Source organism: Carcharhinus amblyrhynchos, chromosome 2 (genome assembly GCF_965287045.1).
Source record: "Carcharhinus amblyrhynchos chromosome 2, sCarAmb.v2.hapA, whole genome shotgun sequence".
Lineage (NCBI taxonomy): Eukaryota > Metazoa > Chordata > Chondrichthyes > Carcharhiniformes > Carcharhinidae > Carcharhinus > Carcharhinus amblyrhynchos.
Window position 1 is genome coordinate 86,822,894 of NC_137325.1, and position 21,040 is coordinate 86,843,933.

At 42.2% G+C, this 21,040-nt stretch overlaps 1 protein-coding gene across 1 annotated transcript in view; it reads right to left on the reverse strand.

Moving 5' to 3' along the window:
- Positions 1–21,040, reverse strand: part of mocos (molybdenum cofactor sulfurase) — a 226,215-nt gene that overhangs the window by 61,492 nt on the left and 143,683 nt on the right. The gene's annotated exons all lie outside the window — the stretch shown is intronic.

A 21,040-nucleotide genomic window follows, 5' to 3' on the forward strand; every position in this document is an offset into this window, starting at 1 on the left:
AATTGGCCATGCTAAAATTGCCCCTTAGTGTCCCAGGATGTGTATGTTAGAGGGATTAAATATGTGGGGCTATGGGGTTAGAGCTTAGGTGGAATTGTTATCAGTGCTATGATTCTAAGTGAGCAGCTGGAGGGTGCTGCTCACATCTGGGTCCAGTGGTTCAAAAGCTTTAATGTTCTCATGAGGTCTGACTAGGTGAGTATTCTGAAACTCAGTCAGCAACAATTACTCTCTCATTCTCTTGCACTGTACTCCTCTCACTGACCCACCTTGCTGTCTCACACATATTTCTTTCTCACCAGCGTTCTCCTCAAATGTCCATTTCAACAAATATCAACCACACTCACTCTAACCCTACTGCCCTATAACATCCATTCCTCACAGTTACTCACCATAAATGTTTTCTATCCATCCTCAGTCACCAGTTCTCCTCTTACACTCTAACTCTGCTTTTTCTAATTGCAGGAGAAGAACCAACAACCCCAGGCTCTTGTAGCTATTGCCACCATTTCTGTTGGAGGATACCCAGTGGTACAAGCAGTGGCCATTGGTAGTAGAGAAACTGGGAGTGGCCAGAGATCTGATAACATTATTAGATGGAGTAGTGCCACCAGCATTCAACTGTCACTCATGTTAAACTGATGTCATCAATGCATAAGCTATCATGGCCTACATTATGCGACATTTGTACCCTATTTCACCTGCTCATGTCTTTCATCCTTCACAGGTTCCAATGTAAAGGAAGAGGGAATAGACTGATGAGCTTCAGTAGAGGACCAGCACTTTGAGGATGCATTATCACCTGATTCCAATGCAGATAACTGACTTTAATGGATGCAGCATTAAAGGGGTGTACATGAGTAGGATCAAGTGTTAGACACAGGTAGAGAAGTAGAGAGTCCCTGTGGAAGAGTGAAGGACATTTCAAGTCCAGCTCAGAATGTGTAGGCTGCCAGTTTACAGAAGATTGAGCAAAATCTCACCTTTGTGTTTAACACCTTATTAACATGGATCCATAATAATGGATCCGTGGATCCATAATTGGAGGATCACGTGGAGACTGCTGATGGTCCACTGACCTGCTACTGTGAGTTCATCTCCAAGTGCTGGGTTAGGACCTTAGCAAGATACCCCCTGACATTGGGAAAATGCAGCTTCTGAAAATGGTACCAAGTAGGGTCTTAATTGGCTGCCAGCCTCTGTGGAGCAGTTCACAGTTTCTCATTGAATCCTTACAGTGCATAAGAGGCCATTCAGCCCACTGGGTCTGCACCAACACTCTGATAGAGACAGCACAATGGCACAGTGATTAGCATTGCTGCCTCACAGCACCAGGGACCTGGGTTCAATTTCTGGCTAGGGGCACTGTCTGTGCGGAGTCTGCACGTTCTCTCCATGTCTACGTGGGTTTCCTTCCACAGTCTAAAAGACGTGCTGGTTAGGTGCATAGACCATGCTAACTTCTCCCTCAGTGTGCCCAAACAGGTGCCGGAGTGTGACAACTAGGGGATTTTCACGGTAACTTCATTGCAGTGTAATGTAATGTATGCCTACTTGTGACTAATAAACTTTTACCCAGGCCCTCTCCCCCGCCCTATCCTTGTAACATTTGTCCTGGCTAATCCATCTAACCTACACATGTGAACACATTATGGAGCAATTTGGCATGGCTGATCCACCTAACCTGCCCATCTTTGGACAGTGGGAGGAAACTGAAGCACCCAGAGGAAACTCACACAGGCATAGGGAGAGTGTGCAAACCCCCCACAATCATCCAAGGCTGGAATCAAACCTGGGTCCCTGGCACTGTGAAGTAGCAGTGATAACCAGCCACCATACTGACCGATGGCATTTTGATGGCAGCCAACCTTTAGAATTGAGCCCAGAGGTGGTCAGTATTGAGAAGGTGACCCGAGATGCAACAATCTGAATCCCCTGTACCATTATCTCGAATGCAGGATTGGTAAGATTCTGTTCATGAAAAGTTTCTTCCTTTGATATAATATTTATTTTGTTAGCCACAGTTTTTTCTTTAAGGGTTTCTTTTTGTTGTAAATGATTAGTTCTTTATTAGTTTTTTAAGCACTAGCCATCATTTGTCTACTGTCACATCATTTAATGTAATTTTCCTAATTTAGCTTGAGCTGCTGTGGTCCTGGTGTTGAATGTACTTCCACAGAGCTGTTTAGGACGGAATTCCAGGATTTTGACCCAGTGACAATGATAGAAAGATGACATATATCCAAGTCAGGGCACTGTGTAATTTGAAGAGAAATTTGGAGGTAATGTTGTTCCTATGCTCCAACTGCATCAATCCTTCTAGATGATGTAAGTCATGGGTTTGGGACACACTGCCAAAAATGAGTTGGCAACTTGCTGCATTGCATCTTACAGATTGTACACACTGCAGCCACAGTATGCTGTTGGTAGAGAGAAATGATTTCTAAGCTCCTGGATGAAATGCCAATCAATGGAACTGCTTTGTGGGGGAGGATATTGTGTTTCTTGAGTTATGTATCATATACCTGATTCTGCTTTGCGGGTAATGGAGTGGCTTTGGGCAATCTGGATTTGAGCCATTCACTATAGAACATCCAGATTCAGGCCTTTTATTTATTTTTCACAGCCAGCACTTTTATTGCCTATCCCTTATTGCCCCGGTGAGCTGCCTTCCTGAACAACTGCAGTCCATATGATGTAGATAAATCCACAGTGCTAATAGGAAGAGAGTTCCAGGAATTTCTCCCAGTGACAGTGAAGGAACAGCAATATAATTCCAAGTGAGGCTGGTATATGTCTTGTAGTGGAACTTGCAGGTCGTGGTGTTCCTATGCATCTGTTGCCTTTGTCCTTCTTGGTGGTAGAGTTTGCAAGTTTGGAAGATGTTTTTGAAGTATCCTTGAGTGAGTTGCTACAGTGGATTCAGCGATGGTAATGCCATTGAATGTCACGGGGAGGGGGTTGGATTCTTTCTTGTTAGAGATGGTCATCGTATACTGCAAATGTTACTTGACACTTCCCCAGAATGTTGTCCAGATCTTGCTGCATACGAGCACAGACTAAGTTGTGAATGGTGAGTATTGTGCAATCATCAGTGAACATCCCCCATTTCTGACCTTATGACGGAGGTAAAGTCATTGATGAAGCAGTTGAATATGATTGGGCTTCATGATATCCTGGAGCTGAGATGACTGACCTCCAACAGCCATAACCATGTTCCTTTATGCCAGATATGACTCCAACCAATGGAGACTTTTCTCCCTGATTCCCTTTGACTCCAGTTTTCCTCGGGCTCTTTGATGCCATAATCAGTCAAATGCTGCCTTGATGTCAAAGGCAATCACTCTCACCTCACCACTTAAGTTCTGCTCCTTTTGTCTATGTTTGGACTAAGGCCCTAATGAGTCAGGAGTTGAATGGACCTGGTGGCATCTAAACTGAATGCCAGCTGATAGCGCTGTCTACTACCTCTTCCACCACTTTGCTCAAGAGTAGGCAGATGATGAGGTAACTGTTGAGTTGAATTTGTCCTGCTTTTTGTGGACAGCACGTACAGGCAATTTTTCACATTGCCAGGTAAGTACCAGTGTTGTAGCTGTGATGGAACAGCTAGGCTAACAGAGTGGCTTCTTTTGGAGTACAAGACTTCAGTACTATTGCTGAAACATTGTCAAGACTCATTGCCTTTGCAGTATCCAGTGCTTTCAGCTGTTTCTTGACATCATTGAATTGGCTGAATATTGGCATCTATGGTGCTGGGGCCTCGGGGGAGGCTGAAATGGATCATCCACTTGGTACTTCTGGCTGAAAATGGCAAATACTTCAACCTTATCATTTGCACTGACATGTTGGGCTCCCTCATCATTGAGGATGGGGATATTTGTCGAGTCTCCACCCCCCAGTGAGTAGTTTAATTAACCACCACAATTTACAGCTGGATGTGGCAGGATTGCAGAACATGGATTTGATCCTTTGGTGTGGGATTACTTGGCTCCATCCGTCGCATGCTGCTTTCACTATTTGGCATGCAAGTAGTTCTGTTTTGTAACTTTATCAGGCTGACACCTCTTTCTTAGATATGCTTGGTGCTGCTCTTGAGGGATTGCTGTGTATTCTGTTTCATGGAGACGTGACTCACTCCTGCTTTACTGGACAGTGCCCTACAACCAAAGGGCTTCTCAATCCATCAAATGGACCACACAACGGCCTCAGGCAAGGCTAGGGGAGGTGGAGTCTGCTTCCTAATTAACATGTTGTGGTGCTTAGATGTAGCAACACTGGCAAGTTTCTACTCTCAAGCCCTAGAATACCCGATCCTAAAATGCCGCCCCTACTACCTTCCGTGCGAGTTCACCTCCGTTACCTTGATGGCAGTTTACATCCCACGCCATGCGGACATGAAGATTGCACTGGACGAAATATACGAATAGCTTTGAGAAGGAACATCCTGAGGCCTTGTTCATCGTGGCTGGGAACTTCAATCAGGCCAAGCTCAAGAGCATATTACCAACCCATCTTCAGTTCCACCAGGGGCCCAAACATCCTAGACCACTGCCACACAAATGTGAAACATGCCTACTGCTTTATCACACTTTGGCAAATCAGACCACAGGGCTGTGCTCCTGCTCCCAACTTGCAAGCGTGAGAATCCTTCAAAGAAAGTCATGCAATGTTGGTCTGAGGAATCAGATAATTGTCTATGGGTTGTTTGGAGTCAATGGACTGGTCAGTATTTAAAAACACTGAGGCCAGCCTGAACGAGTACATCACTACAGTGACTGACTTCATTTGTAAGTGTGTAGAAGATTGTGTGCCAAAGAAGCAAATCCGTGTGTCCCCCAACCAGAAGCAATGGGTGAACAGGGATATCCACTGCTTGCTGAAGTCCAGGTCTGAGTCATTTAAGTCAGGTGACACTGACCAAGAAAGCCAGATACAATCTAAGGAAATCCATCAAAAATGCCAAAAGACAGTCGTGGATCAAGCTGGAGTCCCAGGATAGCCACACCAACCCCCGCTGACTATGGCAAGGTCTGCAAGACATAACGGTCTGCAAGATGAAGGCATGTAAAGTTGCCAGCTCCAACACACCCCACCCTGATGAGCTCAATGCATTCCAAGCCCATTTTGAGCAAGAGATCAGCGAGAGCATGCCCTCCACCCTGTAAGCCCTGGATGAACATATAGCTAGGGTCATCATTGCAGATGTCAGTTCAGCTTTCTTGAAGGTCAACCCACGGAAAGCGACTGGCCCGGATGGGGTACCCGGACGAGCACTCAGATTCTGCCTGGAGCAGCTGGGGGTGGGGGGGGGGGGGGGGTGGTATTCGCAGATATCTTCAATCACTCTTTACAAAAATCTAAGGTCCCTATCTGCTTCAAGAAGATGACCATTACCCTGATACCTAAGAAAAGCCAAACAGCGTGCCTTAATGACAATTTGCTGGTGGCTCTGACATCCATCATTTTGAAGCATTGCAAAAGGCTAATCATGGCACGAATCAATTCCAGCCCCCCGGACTATCTGGATCCACTTTGCTTATTGGCGTCTGCTGTGGACCTGTTGCGGCATCTCCCTGGTCCTGCATTCAATCCTGGAATATCTTGTTAACGTGGACTCCTAGTTATTGACTACAGTTCAGCCTTCATCACCATTATTCCCATGAAGCTCATCTCCAAACTCCGTGGCCTGGGTCTCGGCACCTCCCTCTAACTCACAGACCACAATCAGTAAGGACAGACAACAACACCTCCTTCATGAACATCCTCAACACCGATGCCACACAAGGCTGTGTTCTCAGCCCCCTACTATACCCCTTATACACTTATGACTGTGTGCCAAATTCCCCTCCAATTCAATTTTCAAGTTTGCTGACGACACCACTGTAATGGGGTTGAATCTCAAACAATGACGAGACAGAGTACAGGAATGAGATAGAGAATCTGGTGAACTGGTTCGGCAACAATAACCTCTCGCTCAATGTCAACAAAATGAAGGAGATTGTCACTGACTTAAGGAAGCGTGAAGGAGAACGTGCCCCTGTTTACATCAATGGGGACGAAGTAGAAAGGGTCGAGAGCTTCAGGTTTTTAGGTGTCCAGATCACCAACAACCCGTCCTGGTCTCCCCACACCAACACTACAGTTAAGAAAGCCCACCGATACCTCTACTTTCTCAGACGACTAAAGGAAATTTGGCATGTCAGCTATGATTCTCACCAACTTTTACAGCTGCACCTTAGAAAGCATTCTTTCTGGTTGTATCACAGCTTGGTATGGTTCCTGCTCTGCCCAAGACCACATGGAACTACAAAAGATCGTGAATGTAGCCCAATCCATCAATCAAACCAGCCTCCCATCCACTGACTCTGTCCACACTTCCCGCTGCCTCAGCAAAGCACCAGCATAATTAAGAACCCCATGCACCCCGGACACTCTCTCTTCCACCTTCTTCCATCAGGAAAAAGATGCAAAAGACTCAAGAACAGCTTCTTCCCTGCTGCTGTCAGACTTTTGAATCGATTTATCTTGCATTAAGTTGATCTTTCTCTACACCCTAGCTATGACTGTAACATCACATTCTGCAGTCTCTCATTTGCTTATTTCCAAACGGTATGCTTTGTCTCTGTAGTGCACAAGAAACAATACTTTTCAATGTATGTCAATACATGTTTCACTAATAAATCAAATCAAAGCTCGGCAAGCGGTCCTGCATTCTTTGTTAAACCAGAGTTAATTTTCCAGTTTAATAAAAAACGTGGAAACATAGAAAATAGGTGCAGGAGTCGGCCATTCAGTCCTTCAAGCCTGTACCATCATTCAATATGATCATGCTGATCGTGTACTTTCAGTATCCCACTCCTGTTTTCTCTCCATTCCCCCTTGATTTCTTTCGCCAAAATGCCCATATCCAGCTCCCTCTTGAACATATCTATCGAACTGGCCCCAACAGCTTTCTGTGGTAGAGAATTCCACAGGTTCACAACTTTCTGAGTGAAACAGTTCTTCCTCATTTAAATCCTGAATGGCTTACCCCTTATTCTTAGATTGTGACCCCTAGTTCTGGACTTTCCCAACATCAGAAAAATTCTTCCCGCATCTAGCCTTTCCAGTTATATCAAGATTATATATGTCTCAAAGAGGTTCCTGCTCATTCTTCTAAATTCCAGTGAGTACAAGCCCAGTCGATTCAGTCTCTCTTCATAAGTCAGTCCTGCCATTCTGGGAATCAGTCTGGTGAACATTTGCTGGACTCCCTCAGTACCAAGAATGTCCTTCCTCAGACTAGGAGACTAAAACTGCACACAATACTCACCAGGGCCCTGTATAATTGCAGCAAGACATCCTTACTCCTATATGCATATCCTCTTGCTATGAAGGTCCGCATGACATTAGCTTTCCTCACTGCCTGCTGTACCTGCATGCTAACCTTCAGCGACTGTTCCAACATGACACCCAGGTCACATTGCACCTTCTCTTTTCTGAAACTGCCATCATTCAGATAATCTTCCTTCCAGTTTTTGCCACCAAAGCGGATAACCTCACATTGGTCCACATAATATTGTATTTGCCCACTCGGTCAGCATGTTCAAGTCACCCTGTAACTTTCAGCTTCCTCCTCACAGCACATATTGTCACCCAGCTTAGTGTCGTCTGCAAATTCGGAGATATTGCATTCAATTCCTTCATTCAAATCGTTAATGTATATTGTGAACAGCTGGGGTCCAAGCACTGAACCTTGTGGTACCCCACTAGTCTCTGCCTGCCACTCTGAAAAGGACCCATTTATTCCCACTCTCTGCTTCCTATCTACCAACCAGTTCTCTATCCACATCAATATATTACCCCTAATGCCATGAGCTTTCAATTTTGCTCACTAATCTTGTGTGGGACCTTGTCAAAAGCTTTTTAAAAGTCCAGACACGTAACATCCTCTGGTTCACCCTTGTCAATTCTACTGGTCACATCCTCAAAAAATTCCAGATTTATCAACCACGATTTCTCTTTAGTGAATCCATGCTGACTTGGACCGATCCTATCACTGCTTTCCAAATGCTCACCTTATTATATCCTTAATAATTGACTCCAGCATTTTCTCCACCACCGATGTTAGGCTAACCAGTCTATAATCCCTGTTTTCTCTCTCCCTCCTTTTTTCAAAAAGTGGGGTTACATTAGCTACCCTCCAATTCACTGGAACTCTCCCAGAGTTTACAGAATAATGAAAAATTTCTAGAGCCACTTCGTTGAGTATACTGGGATGCAGTGCACCAAGCCCTTGGGACTTATCGGGTTTTAATCCCAGCAATTTCCCCAATACAATTTCCTCATTAATAAGGATTTCCTTCAGTTTCTCCTTCATGCTACATCCTATGTCCCCTCCTATTTCTGGAAGGTTATATGTATTCTCCTTAGCGAAGATAGATTCAAAGTATTTGTTCAGCTGGTCTATCATCTATTTGTTGCCCATTATGAATGCACCCAATTCTAACTGTAAGAGACCTGCATCTTTGTTCACCTGTATTGTCTTTTTCGGTTTACACATCTCTCAAAGCTTTTGCTGTCACTTTTTATGTTTTCTCCAAGCTTACTTTCGTATTCTATTTTCCCCTTCTGAATTAAACCCTTTGTCCTCCTCTGCTGGATTTTAAGTTTCTCCTGGATCTCAGGTTTGCTGCTGTTTTCTGGCCAATTTATATGCCTCCTCTTTGGCTTTACCACTATCCCTGGTTTCCCTTGTTAGCCATGGATGAGCCACCTTCCCCATTTATTTTTACGCCAGACAGAGAAGTACAGCTGTTGAAATCCATCCATGTGTAAATGATAGAGTGGGAGGTATGCTGAGCTGTGACTGTGGTTTTATTACAATTCTGCTGCTGCTGATGTCCCACAGCACCTAATGTAGGTAGAGAATTCAGGGAGAGGGACTGCAAGGTTCTTCAACAGCTTGACATATGGAGTGAGGAGGTATTGGAGGTTTCGGCGATCTCAAAGTTCTCCAAGTTCAGATTGAGTTGCATTCCAGGCTACTGTGGGGTGTGAAAGAGGAAATTATAGAGACTCATTTCCGAATTTTTAATTCCTTTCTGGCCACAGATGATGTGCCAGAGGATTGGAGGACAGATCATATGGTTCCACTTTTCAAGAAGGGTGGTAGAGATAAACTAAGGAATTACAGATCAGTGAGTCTCACATCAGAGGCAAAAAAAGTACAGGAGAAAATTCTGAAGGAGAGGATTAATTTCCACTTTGCAAGGAAAAGTTTGATCATGAATAGTCAACATGGCTTTGTCAGAGGGAGGTCATGCTTCAAAAATTTGACTGAATTTTTTGAGGTGATCAGGTGTGTAGATGAGAGTAGTGCAATTGATGTAGTTTATATGGATTTCAGCAAAGCCTTTGACAGGATTCCACATGGGAGACTGACAAGGAAGATAAAAGCACATGGGACCAAGGGTAACTTGACAAGTTGGATCTAAGACTGGCTTAGTGGTAGGAGACATAGGGTGGTGGTAGAAGGCTGTTTGTGCGACTGGAGGCCAGAGTCCAATGGTATAATCCAGGGATTAGTGCTAGGTCTCTTATTGTTTGTGATCTATATCTTTTACATATATGAGATTATGGGAGGATGATAAATAAATTTGTGGCTGACACAGAGATTGGCATTTTGGGTAATATTGAGGAAGAAGGTCTTAGGTTGCAGGAAGAAATAAGTGGGTCGGTCAGATAGGCAGATCAATGGCATATGGAATTTAACACCGAAAAGCACGAGGTGAAGCACTTTGCAAGAAGTAACAAGACAAGGATGCTTCTAAGACTCAAGGGACTGAGTTATAGGGAGAGATTGGACAGGCTAGGATTTTTTTCTTTGGAGTGTAGGAAACTAAGGGGTGATCTTTTGGAGGTGTATAAGATCATGAGAAGCATGGATAGGGTGAATGCACTCAGTCTTTATTCAAGGTTTGGGGAATTGAGAACTAGCGGGCATAGGTTTAAGTTAAGAGGGGGATGAATTAATAGGAACCAGAGGGGCAACTTTTTTTACTCAGGGGGTGGTATATATGTGGACTGAGCTGCTGGAGCAAGTGGTCGAGGCTGAGATGTTGACAACACTTAAAAGGCATTTGGACAAGTACATGGAGAGGAAAGGTTCAGAGGGATAAGGGCCAAATGCAGGCAAATGGGGTTAGTTTAGATGGGCATTTTGGTCAGCATGGATCAGTTTGGGCTGAAGGGTCTGTCTCCAAGCTGTTGATTCTATGATCCTAGAAAGGAAGTATTCAAAGAATGGTTGGATATTAAGAAGCTCAGAAGAACAGAGGAATCTTGCGCTTCTGCACAGATCCTTGAAGATAGTTGGACAGATTAATAAGGTAGTTACAAAGGTACATGAGACACTTGCCTTTATCAGTTATGGCATAGACTAAGAGAGCAGGAAGGTTATGTTGGACAGTAAGCAATTTTGGTTGGGTCATAATTGGAGTATTTCCTCACTATAGGAAGCATCTGATTGCACTGGAAGTGAGCAGAGGAAATTCACCAAGATTTCACCAAGATGCAGTATTTGAGCTATGGAGAGAGGCTGGATAGATTCTGGTTGTTTTCTTTAGAGCAGGAAAGACTGAGAGAGGATCAGATTGAAGTGTATAAAATTATAAGAGGTATGAGCATGGTGGATAGGGTGCAACTGTCCCCCGTAGTTGAAAGGTCAGTAACAAGGGAGCATTATTTTAAGGTACGGGGCAAGAGACTTAAAGGAGATTTGAGAAAGAACATTTTAATCCAGAAGGTGGTGGGAATCTGGAATGCACTGCCTGGGAAGCTTGTTGTGGCAGGAAACCTCACTAACTTTAAAAAGAATGTGGATAAACACTTGAAATGTTATAACGTTCCAGGCTATGGGTGAAATGCTAGAAAGCGGGACTAGTGTAGATTTAATGTAGTTTTGTAAATGCAGACTTGATGGGCTGAAGGGCTTCTTCTGTACTGTATGGCTCAATGCTTTTTGTAGCCAGGATATATCTGATAAATTTGTTTGAGCCAATGTTATACTAGAATAGCTCAGTTAGGATTAAGGTCAGTTTTGAAGGACAGGTCCTCAACACTCTGGTGGGGATGTCATGGCGTGTTGCCTTTGGTGTATCTAGTGTACTTAGCCATTTATTGATGTCACACAGAGTGAATCAATTGCTCTGTAGAATGACAGCTTGGTGGGGGATTCCTCAGGAGGGATTCCTAAACATGGTCATTTCGACCTATGTTATGATGGATAGACAGATCTCTGATAGTGGAGACAGCAAGGTCAAGAGAATTCTTTCCCCATCTATCTCATAGTGCAATTAGACAACTATGTCTTAGAATGTGATCGCTCAGTCAAAGATGCTATAATGCTCATCATGCGATAGCGTTCAGGGCAAAGCGGATCACTTGATTAGTACCCCATTTGAATAGTACCTCAAGTGTCCTACAGTCATGAACCACCTTACATAAACACAAGTCTTCCTTTTTCATTATTCAAATTATGAGTTTGCTCTCAGTTACCAATGCTATCATGTACCCCCTTTAAATTGGTTAATTGGCATAGCAGCATTAAGTGCCTTTGATGGGAGTTTATTTCACATAATGCACAATGTGGAGGAAAAGAAATCTTCAAATTGTTAGTTTTGCTTGAGGCATGTTAATTTTATACTCATTTCTTTTGGTCCTGCAGTTGGAAGTTTATATTCAGCTTAACTCCCACATTATTCATTCCTCTTAGCATATTAAAGATCCAAATTGTGTTCTCTCGCAACCATCCCTTCTCCCATGAGAAATCATTCAATTCTGTCGGCCTATTTTCATAATTGTCAGCCCTGGAAGTTATTCTTGCCCTCGAATTCTCTTATTAATCTGTATGTGTTGCCAGAGGCTGTCAATAATGCTTTTCAATCTGAAAACAATTAATTCATTTCTTTTTAATGAAGGTAAGATAAACCAATTGAAGATTATTGAATTTTTAAGTCCACCATTAACTCTGCAGAGCTTGTTGGCAATTGTTGGAAATGAAGGAGGGACGCAGCACAGAATGCGAGAAATGCATGTACTGAGGCTCACTGCCACTTCATTACCCCAGCTAGAATTTACCTGCCCGCACTTGCACCATGGGGCAAAGATGCTGATTGTTTCTTCATGACCTCCCATATGCAAATGACAAGTGGTAGCAGGGAGAAGAGAGTGGCAGGCGGGATCTAGTGAACAAATGTAAGCAGCCTAATTTTCCTGTGCTGCTCCAATATATCTTGCAGCTGGCTCTACGGTGGGTGCATGCACACAAACATACAAATTAAGAATAGAAGTAGGCTACTTGAGCCTGTCCTGTCATTCAACAAGTTCATGGCTGATATTATTGTTACATTCCCACATATTCCCAATAATCTTTCACCCCCTTGCTCATCAAGAATCTATCTTGCTCTGCCTCAAAAATATTCAAAAACTCTATCTACTTTTATCATCTTTTCAGAAGAGAGAGTTCCAAAGACTCTCTCTGTCTTAAATACACGATGCATTATTTTTAAACAGTGACCCTCAATTCTAGGTTCTCCAACATGACAGCACATCCTTTTTCAAATCCACCCTGTCTGAACTGCTTCCAACACATTTACATTCTTCTTTAAATGAGGAGACTAATATTGTACACAGTACTCCTGATGCAGTTTCACGGGCAGCATGGTAGCACAATAGTTACTACTGCTGCCACACAGTGCCAGGGACCCAGGTTCGATTCCCAGCTTGGATCACTGTCTGTCGGACTCTGCATGTTCTCCCCACGTCTGCATTGGTTTCTCCTGGGTGCTCTGGTTTCCTCTCAGTCTGAAAGATGTGCTGGTTAGGTGTATTGGCTATGCTAAATTCTCCCTCAGTGTACCCGAATAGGTGCTAGAGTATAACGACTAGGGGATTTTCACAGTAACTTCATGTTAATGTAAGCCTAGTTGTGACAATAAATAAACTTGAACTTTAACTGTTAACAAATACCCTGTTTAACTGAAACATAACTTCCCTGCTTTTATATTCAATTCCCCACCAAATAAATTATAACATTCTATTAATCTTCTTAATTACTTGCGTACTTGGACACCAGATCCCTCTGCATCTCAAAGCTCTGCAATATCTCATCACAAAATGGATAATTTCACATTTTCACATATTATACTCAACTTGCCAGATTATTGCTCACTCACTTAACCTATTCCCGTTTGTAGTCTTTTGTAATGTGTTCTTCACAACTTACTTTGTTACCTTTCTTTTTACCATCAGCAAATATTGCAGCTGTAACTTTGGTTCCTTTATCCAAGTCATTTTTGTAAACCATAAAAAGTTGAGGCCCCAATACCGATCCCTCTGGCATAACACTCGTTGCATCTTGCCAAGCAGAAAATAACACACTTACGCCTACTCTGCCTCCTGTTAGCTAGCCAATCTTCTTTCCATGCCAATATGTTACCCCCTACACTATGAGCTTTTCCTTTCTGCAATAATTGATGTGGCACCTTTTGAAATGCCTTGTAGAAATTATGGGTGTCACGGTGGTTTGCCCTGCTGCCTCACAGCATCAGGAACCAAGGTTCAATCAAGCCTTGGATGACTTTGTGTGTGGAGTTTGCATGTTCTTCCTGATTCTGCATGGACCTGGGTAAGATGGTCTTTCAGAGAGTCAGTGCAGACATGGTGGGCCGATTGGCCTCTTTCTGCATTCACACTGCATGGGTTCTATCGTTCTAAATACAGTACATCTACCAGTTCTGCTTTATTCACAATACATACTGTAAAGAAATTCCAATAAATTGATTGAAAATGATTTTCCTCTCACAAACCCATATTGACTTTGCCTGGTCACCTTGAATTGTACCTGCTATAACATCTTTAGTAATAGCTTCTAACACTTTCCCTCCGACAGATATTAAACTAACGGGCCTGTGGTTTCCTGCTTTTTGTTTCATTCCTTTACAGAGGGATTTCATTTGCACACTTGTAAAGTATTTACGTTTGATGAAAATATTAAATCTAATCTGAGATGAACATACTAAAAGAGATCTTTAATAAAGGTCATGTTGCCAATGCCACAGTAAAGGAGAAAGTAGTAGAGAAATCAGACACGATAAAAATACTTAGTTAAATAGTTAGCAGTGGTCAAAGTAGTAAAGCTACTCTGTCCATATCAGAGGCATCCTCAGTTGCTGAGGAAGTTAAGGAATTGAAACTGGCCACAATTTTCCAATCCTCCCTCGATATCCTCCTTTGAAACAGGTAGCTAAAGCTTCTACAAGTACATAAAAAGGAAAAGGATAACTATAATAAGCACTGGTCCCTTCAAGGGTGAGACTGGGGAATTTATGATAGAAAATGAGAAAAAGACAGAGGTCTCAAACAAATATTGTCTTCACAGTAGAAGACTCAAAACATCCCAAGAGAAGTTGAATATAAAAACCCAACTTAAAACAATAATTATAACAAGCAATAAAAATAACATGAATTCTAATGGGATAAAAGGTTGACAAGTCCCTTGGGCCTGTTGGCTGACATCTTAGGGTCTTAAAAGATTTGGCTGCAGAGATGATGGATAGATTGGTTGTAATCTTCCAAAATTCTGGAAAGATTCCAGTTGAGTGGAAAACTGCCAACACAACACCATTGTTCAAGAAATGAGGGAGGCAGAAAGCTGGAAACTATAGGCCAGTTAGTCTAGTGTCTGTCATTAAAAAAACGTTTGAATCCATTACTAAAGAAAATCATAGCACAATCAAGCAGAGTCAACATGGTTTCATGAAAAAGAAATCATATTTGCCAAATTTATTAAAGTGAACCGAGAATGTATCAAACAGAGTGGATAAAGAGGAACTTGTAGAAGTAATGGCCTGAATTTTTGCTCCTGGAGTGGGAGTGCATTTCCCATCGCCACAAATTCAACCAAGGATTAAATCCCCTGGAAATTGAGATTATCCTTTTGGGTGGCAGGGTTCTCTTGGTGTCGGGTCAGACACCTCGGAAAGAATACGGAGTCTGCTGGATGCGGAGCTGCTCTAATTTATGTCAATAAATCAAGTGAAATAACAAGTAATCTTTTTTTTAATAATCCAGCCATTTTTTTCCCAAAGATTTAAAGGCCAGGAGTTTTAAATGCTTGACAGTTGCCCTGATGTTTCGTTTTGACAGTTCCGCTGAACATGACAGTTAATGAGTTATGCACATTCATACTTACTTAAGGGGTACCTAATCTCCCCAAAGGACACTAGACCTCTCCAAACAATGTCCCAGGACCATGTCCAAAGATCTCCACAAAGTTCAAGACTGCTTCTACCAGGTAATATGCACATCTTGTGTTTCACACACCTGGGTCACCAAAATTCGACACTAGTAGAGGCATAAGCCTAATTTATACCGGCAGTTGTCTCCACAAAATGTGTATGCATGAAGCATGACCCTCCCCCATTCCTGCCCCAGTGAAAATAATAGGTGCCACATTTAGGGTCAAGGCTTCTGATTTTTGGTCTCTTCAAACATTTTTATAATGACAGAGTGGCTCTCTATTGTTGCAAAAATCCAGGCCAGTGTATTTAGATTTCCAAAAGGCATTCAAATATGGTGCAACATAAAATATTACACAAGCTAAGAGCATTTGTTTATTAGCTTGGAAATAGACGTGGAAAACTCAAAAAATAAACCTCTCCAACATCAAGTTTCTCTGCCTGCAGAACCATCCCCAGCCTCCTGCTGCTGGGTGTTCCTTCCTTCTGAACAATAAACAGATCTGAAAATATTGATGGAATCCTGAGGACCTTTGCCTCCACAATCTTGCCAAGTTCTTCTGCCATTTTCATTCTCACCCACACCTTCCTGCGGATTCAGGCCCTGTTTTCTCATGTGACAAAATACAAAGTTGTGCCAAAGCAAGCTGGTAAATATGATTCATATTTCCACAAATGAGATGACACAGTAACTTACAGATAACTCATTATGGCTTCATAAGTAGAAATATGAAACATTTCCAGATCGGCCAATTATTGCACTTGTTTCATTCTTTAATTATTGCGCTAATGGCGGTAACGTGGGAAAGTATAATGGAAGAGGAAGACGCAAGACCATTTGCTACATTGAAAATGATTTAAAGTACTTTAAGGATTACATTTTTAGTCTGTCTGATTTCCCGATAGAATTTGATTTACCACTAAGCCACAGAGCTAATAAAGCTCTTTGAGTCAACACAAATAGAGAAAAGTGTTTGCAATCAGTTTGCAAATCAACGGTAATAAGACTTCTCTTAACTCCTTAATTAATGGCCCAGAATTTTCTGAGACTTTTGGCAATTGTAAAGCCCAATTTGTAGCTCAAAAGTCTCAGGAAATTAAGGCTGAAGTAACTTCTTCCATTAAGTGGAACTTTTGTACCACTATCCTATTTGTTTTGCTGAAATAGTGAGAGTTTATTATAATAGTTCCACCCCAATAAAATCAGTGTCAACTGCAAATGTTCGGAATGAACACTAGATTGGCCATTGCTATTGCTAAACATGCTGGTTGCAAACACATTGAGTATTCAGAGTTTCGAATGAATGCCAAAATCAATGGTCAAGGCTTAAACATTTTGTCCAAACTAATTCCGAAGCTAGTTGAACGACAATACTGCAAAGGTCCCCTATTTTATACTTCTTAAGGAATGTGCTAGTTATTTTCAAAGTAAATGTTTAATAAATCCATGTTTTAACAACTATAATTATTTAAGTTGAAACATGCTCAATAAAAACTGATGCTTGGTGATGTTTCCATGTAGAGAAGTTAGAACTGCTTTCTAATTTTATTTCTGTTAATTGAGGCATGCCAAAGACAGTAAAGATTTTATTTTAACTTCAATTCAAGGTTTTAGTGACGTAAGAATGACAATAAACTATTCTCTCCATAGTATAGAAATAAGGTGCATGGAGGACTGAGAGAAACAAACAGTATTACAATGTAGAAACGAAAAGTAAAAATGCTGAAAATATTCAGTAGGTTTAGGAGCATCTGTGGAATGAGAAGCAGTGTTTGTGTTTTAAGTCAATGGCCTTCTATCAGAATTGGAAAAAGTCAGTAAAAAGCTAGGATAAAGAGTTGTCCACTGAAAGGAGGGATCAGAACAGGGGATGTTGGGGAAGGAGTGGGGGGGAAATGAAATGGACCAAAGTTTGAAATGCATGCATGCAAAAGTCCAGAGTGCTCAATAAGGTTGGTGAGCTGCAAGCACCAGTTGCTACATGGAGTTATCATATAGGTGGCAGTAGCAGAACAGTGGCTTCAATAAGGGCAGAAATAGAAACTTAGCATTCCTAGATACAATGGGCTAATCAATCAGAAAATCTGACCTGTGCAAACTCTACACTTGACTCATATGTGACTTCACATGCCATTTTTATTTTTTTTCACACATGGGTCAGGTTTGAAGTGCAACTTACTAGTTGTAAAGCAGTGCGCAAGGAGTGTGGGTTAGAAAGTCTGCTTCAGTTCTCCAACACAGTTGTCCACCTCCCAATATTGTTTAAAGGTACCCTAAACAACATCCCTCACCACCCCATCCACTCCCGGTGCCAACTCATGACCCCTCAAACTCTCATTCCACCCCCTGTCCTCTAGATCCTCCAGTCATGATGGAGTTCATAAAAGTTTCAATAGGTCTAAGACCAGCTGCAGAGCTGAAGCTATTGAAACCCAACAAAGCTTTCATAATGGATTGACTTTCATAACAAAGGTTTCCAGCTCTAGAGACAGAACAGATTGCTATTTCCATTTCAAAGCAAAATGCCTGTTAATGGGTGAGGGGGTTAGACTATTTTTTTGCTACCTTCAGAAGCAGGTCTTTTTTTATATAGAATAGCCAAATTTGGCAGTCTAATTAAATCAGAGCATAAAAACTTGGCACCAGAAGATTTGTTTTACTTTTCACTGCATTATGGCACTTCACCATTTGAAAACCGTTGTAATGCAATTGAACAATTACGCAATGATGGTCAATGTAAGGGTCAATGTACCTCTAAAGAACGGATTCCTACGTTGAATCCTCCATTTTAAAAACATGTCTACAATACAGCACAGCATCTAATAATGACATATGATATGAAAACATTTCGCATTCAGAATGTTCTTAACTCTTCAGCAGGCCCTCATTTTCTTATAAACTCCCCTATACATACACACACATATGTAAATTCTGCCCAATGAATTCAGGAGCAACAGAAAGGAAAAAAAGACAAGTAAGGCGTTCCAATATTGATCAAAGATAAATGTATATCCCTGGAAAGGGATGATGTGCTAGAGGGTTTGAAGATGGGACTTATTTGGCAAGGAGTGGGAGGCCTTACTGAAATATGCACAGGAGAACTGTATCAGTATATTTCCATCTCAATGAGGTTGGAAGCAAGTGCTAAATACAGTGCTCACATTCTGACTACGGTTAGAGTAGTTATGGAAAGGGACATAGGCAAAGATACTCAATGGGAACAGGATTAATTTCAGTGAGTTGATAAAGCAGCTGGTCCATTAAAAAAGCAAAATATTGTGGATGATGGAAATCTGAAATAAAAGCAAAAAATCATACAACACAGAAGAGGCCCTACAGTCCATCGAGTCCATACTGACACATTAGAAACACCTGAACTTCCACCTATTCCCATCTGCCAGCACTTGGCCCATAGCCCTGAATGTTATGATGTGCCAAGTGCTCACCCATAATACTTTTTAAAAGATGTGAGGCAACCCGTCTCAACCACCTCCCAGGCCATCACCACTCTCTGGGTAAAAAAGATTTTCCTTACATCCTCCTCTGGCACAGTGGTTAGCACTGCTGCCTCACAGCACCAGGGGCACAGGTTCAATTCTAGCTCGGGTGACGATGTGGAGTTTGCACGTTCTCCTGAGTCTGCGTGGGCTTCCTGCGAGTGCTCTGGTTTCCTCCCACGGTCCAAACATGTGCAAGTTTGGTTGATTGGCCATGCTCAATTTGCCCTTAGTGTTCGGGGGATTAGTGGGGTCAACACGTGGGATTATGGGAGTAGGGCCTGGGTGGGATTGTGGTTGGCACAGACTCAATGGACTGAGTGGCCTTCTCCTGCATTGTAGGGATTCTATGTAAATCTCCTGCCTCTCACCTTGAACCTATGTCACCTCATGACTGACCCTTGAACTAAGGGGAATAACTGCTCCATATCTACCCTGTCCATGTCCCTCATAAACTTGTACACCTTGATTCGGTCATTCCTCAGTCTTATCTGCTCCAATGAAAACAACCCAAGCCTATCCAACCTCTCTTCATAAATTAAATATTCCATCCCAGGCAGCATCCTGGGGAATCTCCTCTGTACCCGCTCCAGTGCAATCACATCCTTCCGATAATATGGCAACCAGAACCGAACACAGTACTCTAGCTGTGGCCTCACGAAAATTCTATACAACTCCAACATGACTTGCCTGCTTTTGTAATCAATGCCTCGCTTGACAAAGGCAAGTGTCCCATATGCCTTATTCATTACCCTACTAACATTCCCTTCCACTTTCAGAGATTTGTGGACAAACACGCCAAAGTCCCTTTGTTCCACAGAACTTCCTAGTGTCCGATCATTCATTGAATACTTTCTTGTCAAATTACTCCTTCCAAAGTATATCGCCTCACATTTTTCATAGTTAAATTCCATCTGCCACTTATCTGCCTATTTGACCATTCAGTCTATATCTTCTTGTAGCCCAAGACAATAAGCCTCATTTTTATCCACAAGGCCAATCTTTGTGTCATCCACAAACTTACTAATCCTACCCTCAACGTAATCATCAATGTCATTTATATAAATGACGAATGATAGGAGGGCCAACACAGATCCCTGTGGTACGCCACAGGACTCTGGCTTCCAGTCACTAAAGCAGCCTCCTGTCATCACCCTTTGTCTCTTGCAACCGAGCCAATTTTTTACCCACTTTATTAAATTACCCTGCATCCTATGTGAATTTACCTTCTTTACAAGTCTCCCATGTGGGACCTTGTCAAAGGCTTTGCTGAAACCCATATAAACCAAATCGACTGCACTACCCTCGTCGACACACTTGGTCACCCCTTCAAAAATTCAATCAAGGTCCAGAGGGTGGACTTGCCATCCAATTCATTATGGGGTGGGGATGGGGGATGCTCTTGAAGTTGGAGGGCCAAGGTGATGCCTTCCCATATAGAAGGAGCTGCAATCTGCAATTATAGGTAGGGTAACAGACAGCCCTGAAATTTGAAGTGCCCATTGCAAGTTTTAATGTTTTTGAATTTAAAAATGCCCACGCCTGCTGGGTTACCTGCAGCTATGGCCAGTTAGGAAGGTGTGAGAACCTTAAAGACTGTCTGGAGTGCAGACATCCCAATCTTTTATCAGGAGACCAATTGCTGGAAGCTGCCCAGCTCGTGACACCAGAGGGCTCACAGGTTGACTGAAAACTTCCAGTTGGCCTCTGATAATTGGCCTTAGTTATTCACCTTAATCCACTACCTATCACTTCCATCTCCCAGTGGGTAATCCATCCTCCAATCTCACTTCCAGGAAAATAGCTCAGGGTAAGATGGTGGTAAACTAGCATGTTAATCAGAAGCATGAAATTACATGTCCACCCATATTCATTCCCAATTGGGGTGATAATTCAGCTGCTGGCCTATTCTCAATCTAAAATTGGTAAAGATTTCCATATACCAAGATTTTACTTGTATAATGGGATGAATTTCAGTGCACATGATCCATTTGGGCAGAGTCAGATCAGGGCAGGTTAAAAGCCAAAGCTATTTGTAATTAAGGAATGAGAGCAATTTAGGCATGACAGCACTATTTGTCTTTGACAGGCCTTTATACAAACCTCATTTGCAAGCTTTATTCTTGGACACAATTGAACTGAGTGACATCAATATTATGTAGAAAAGTAAAAATGTTGCTTAAAAACAGTCAGATGATCTTTTCAATACAATTTCAGCTTTTTTGTCCTTCTGCTGTGAATTTAAGCTTTGGGTTGCT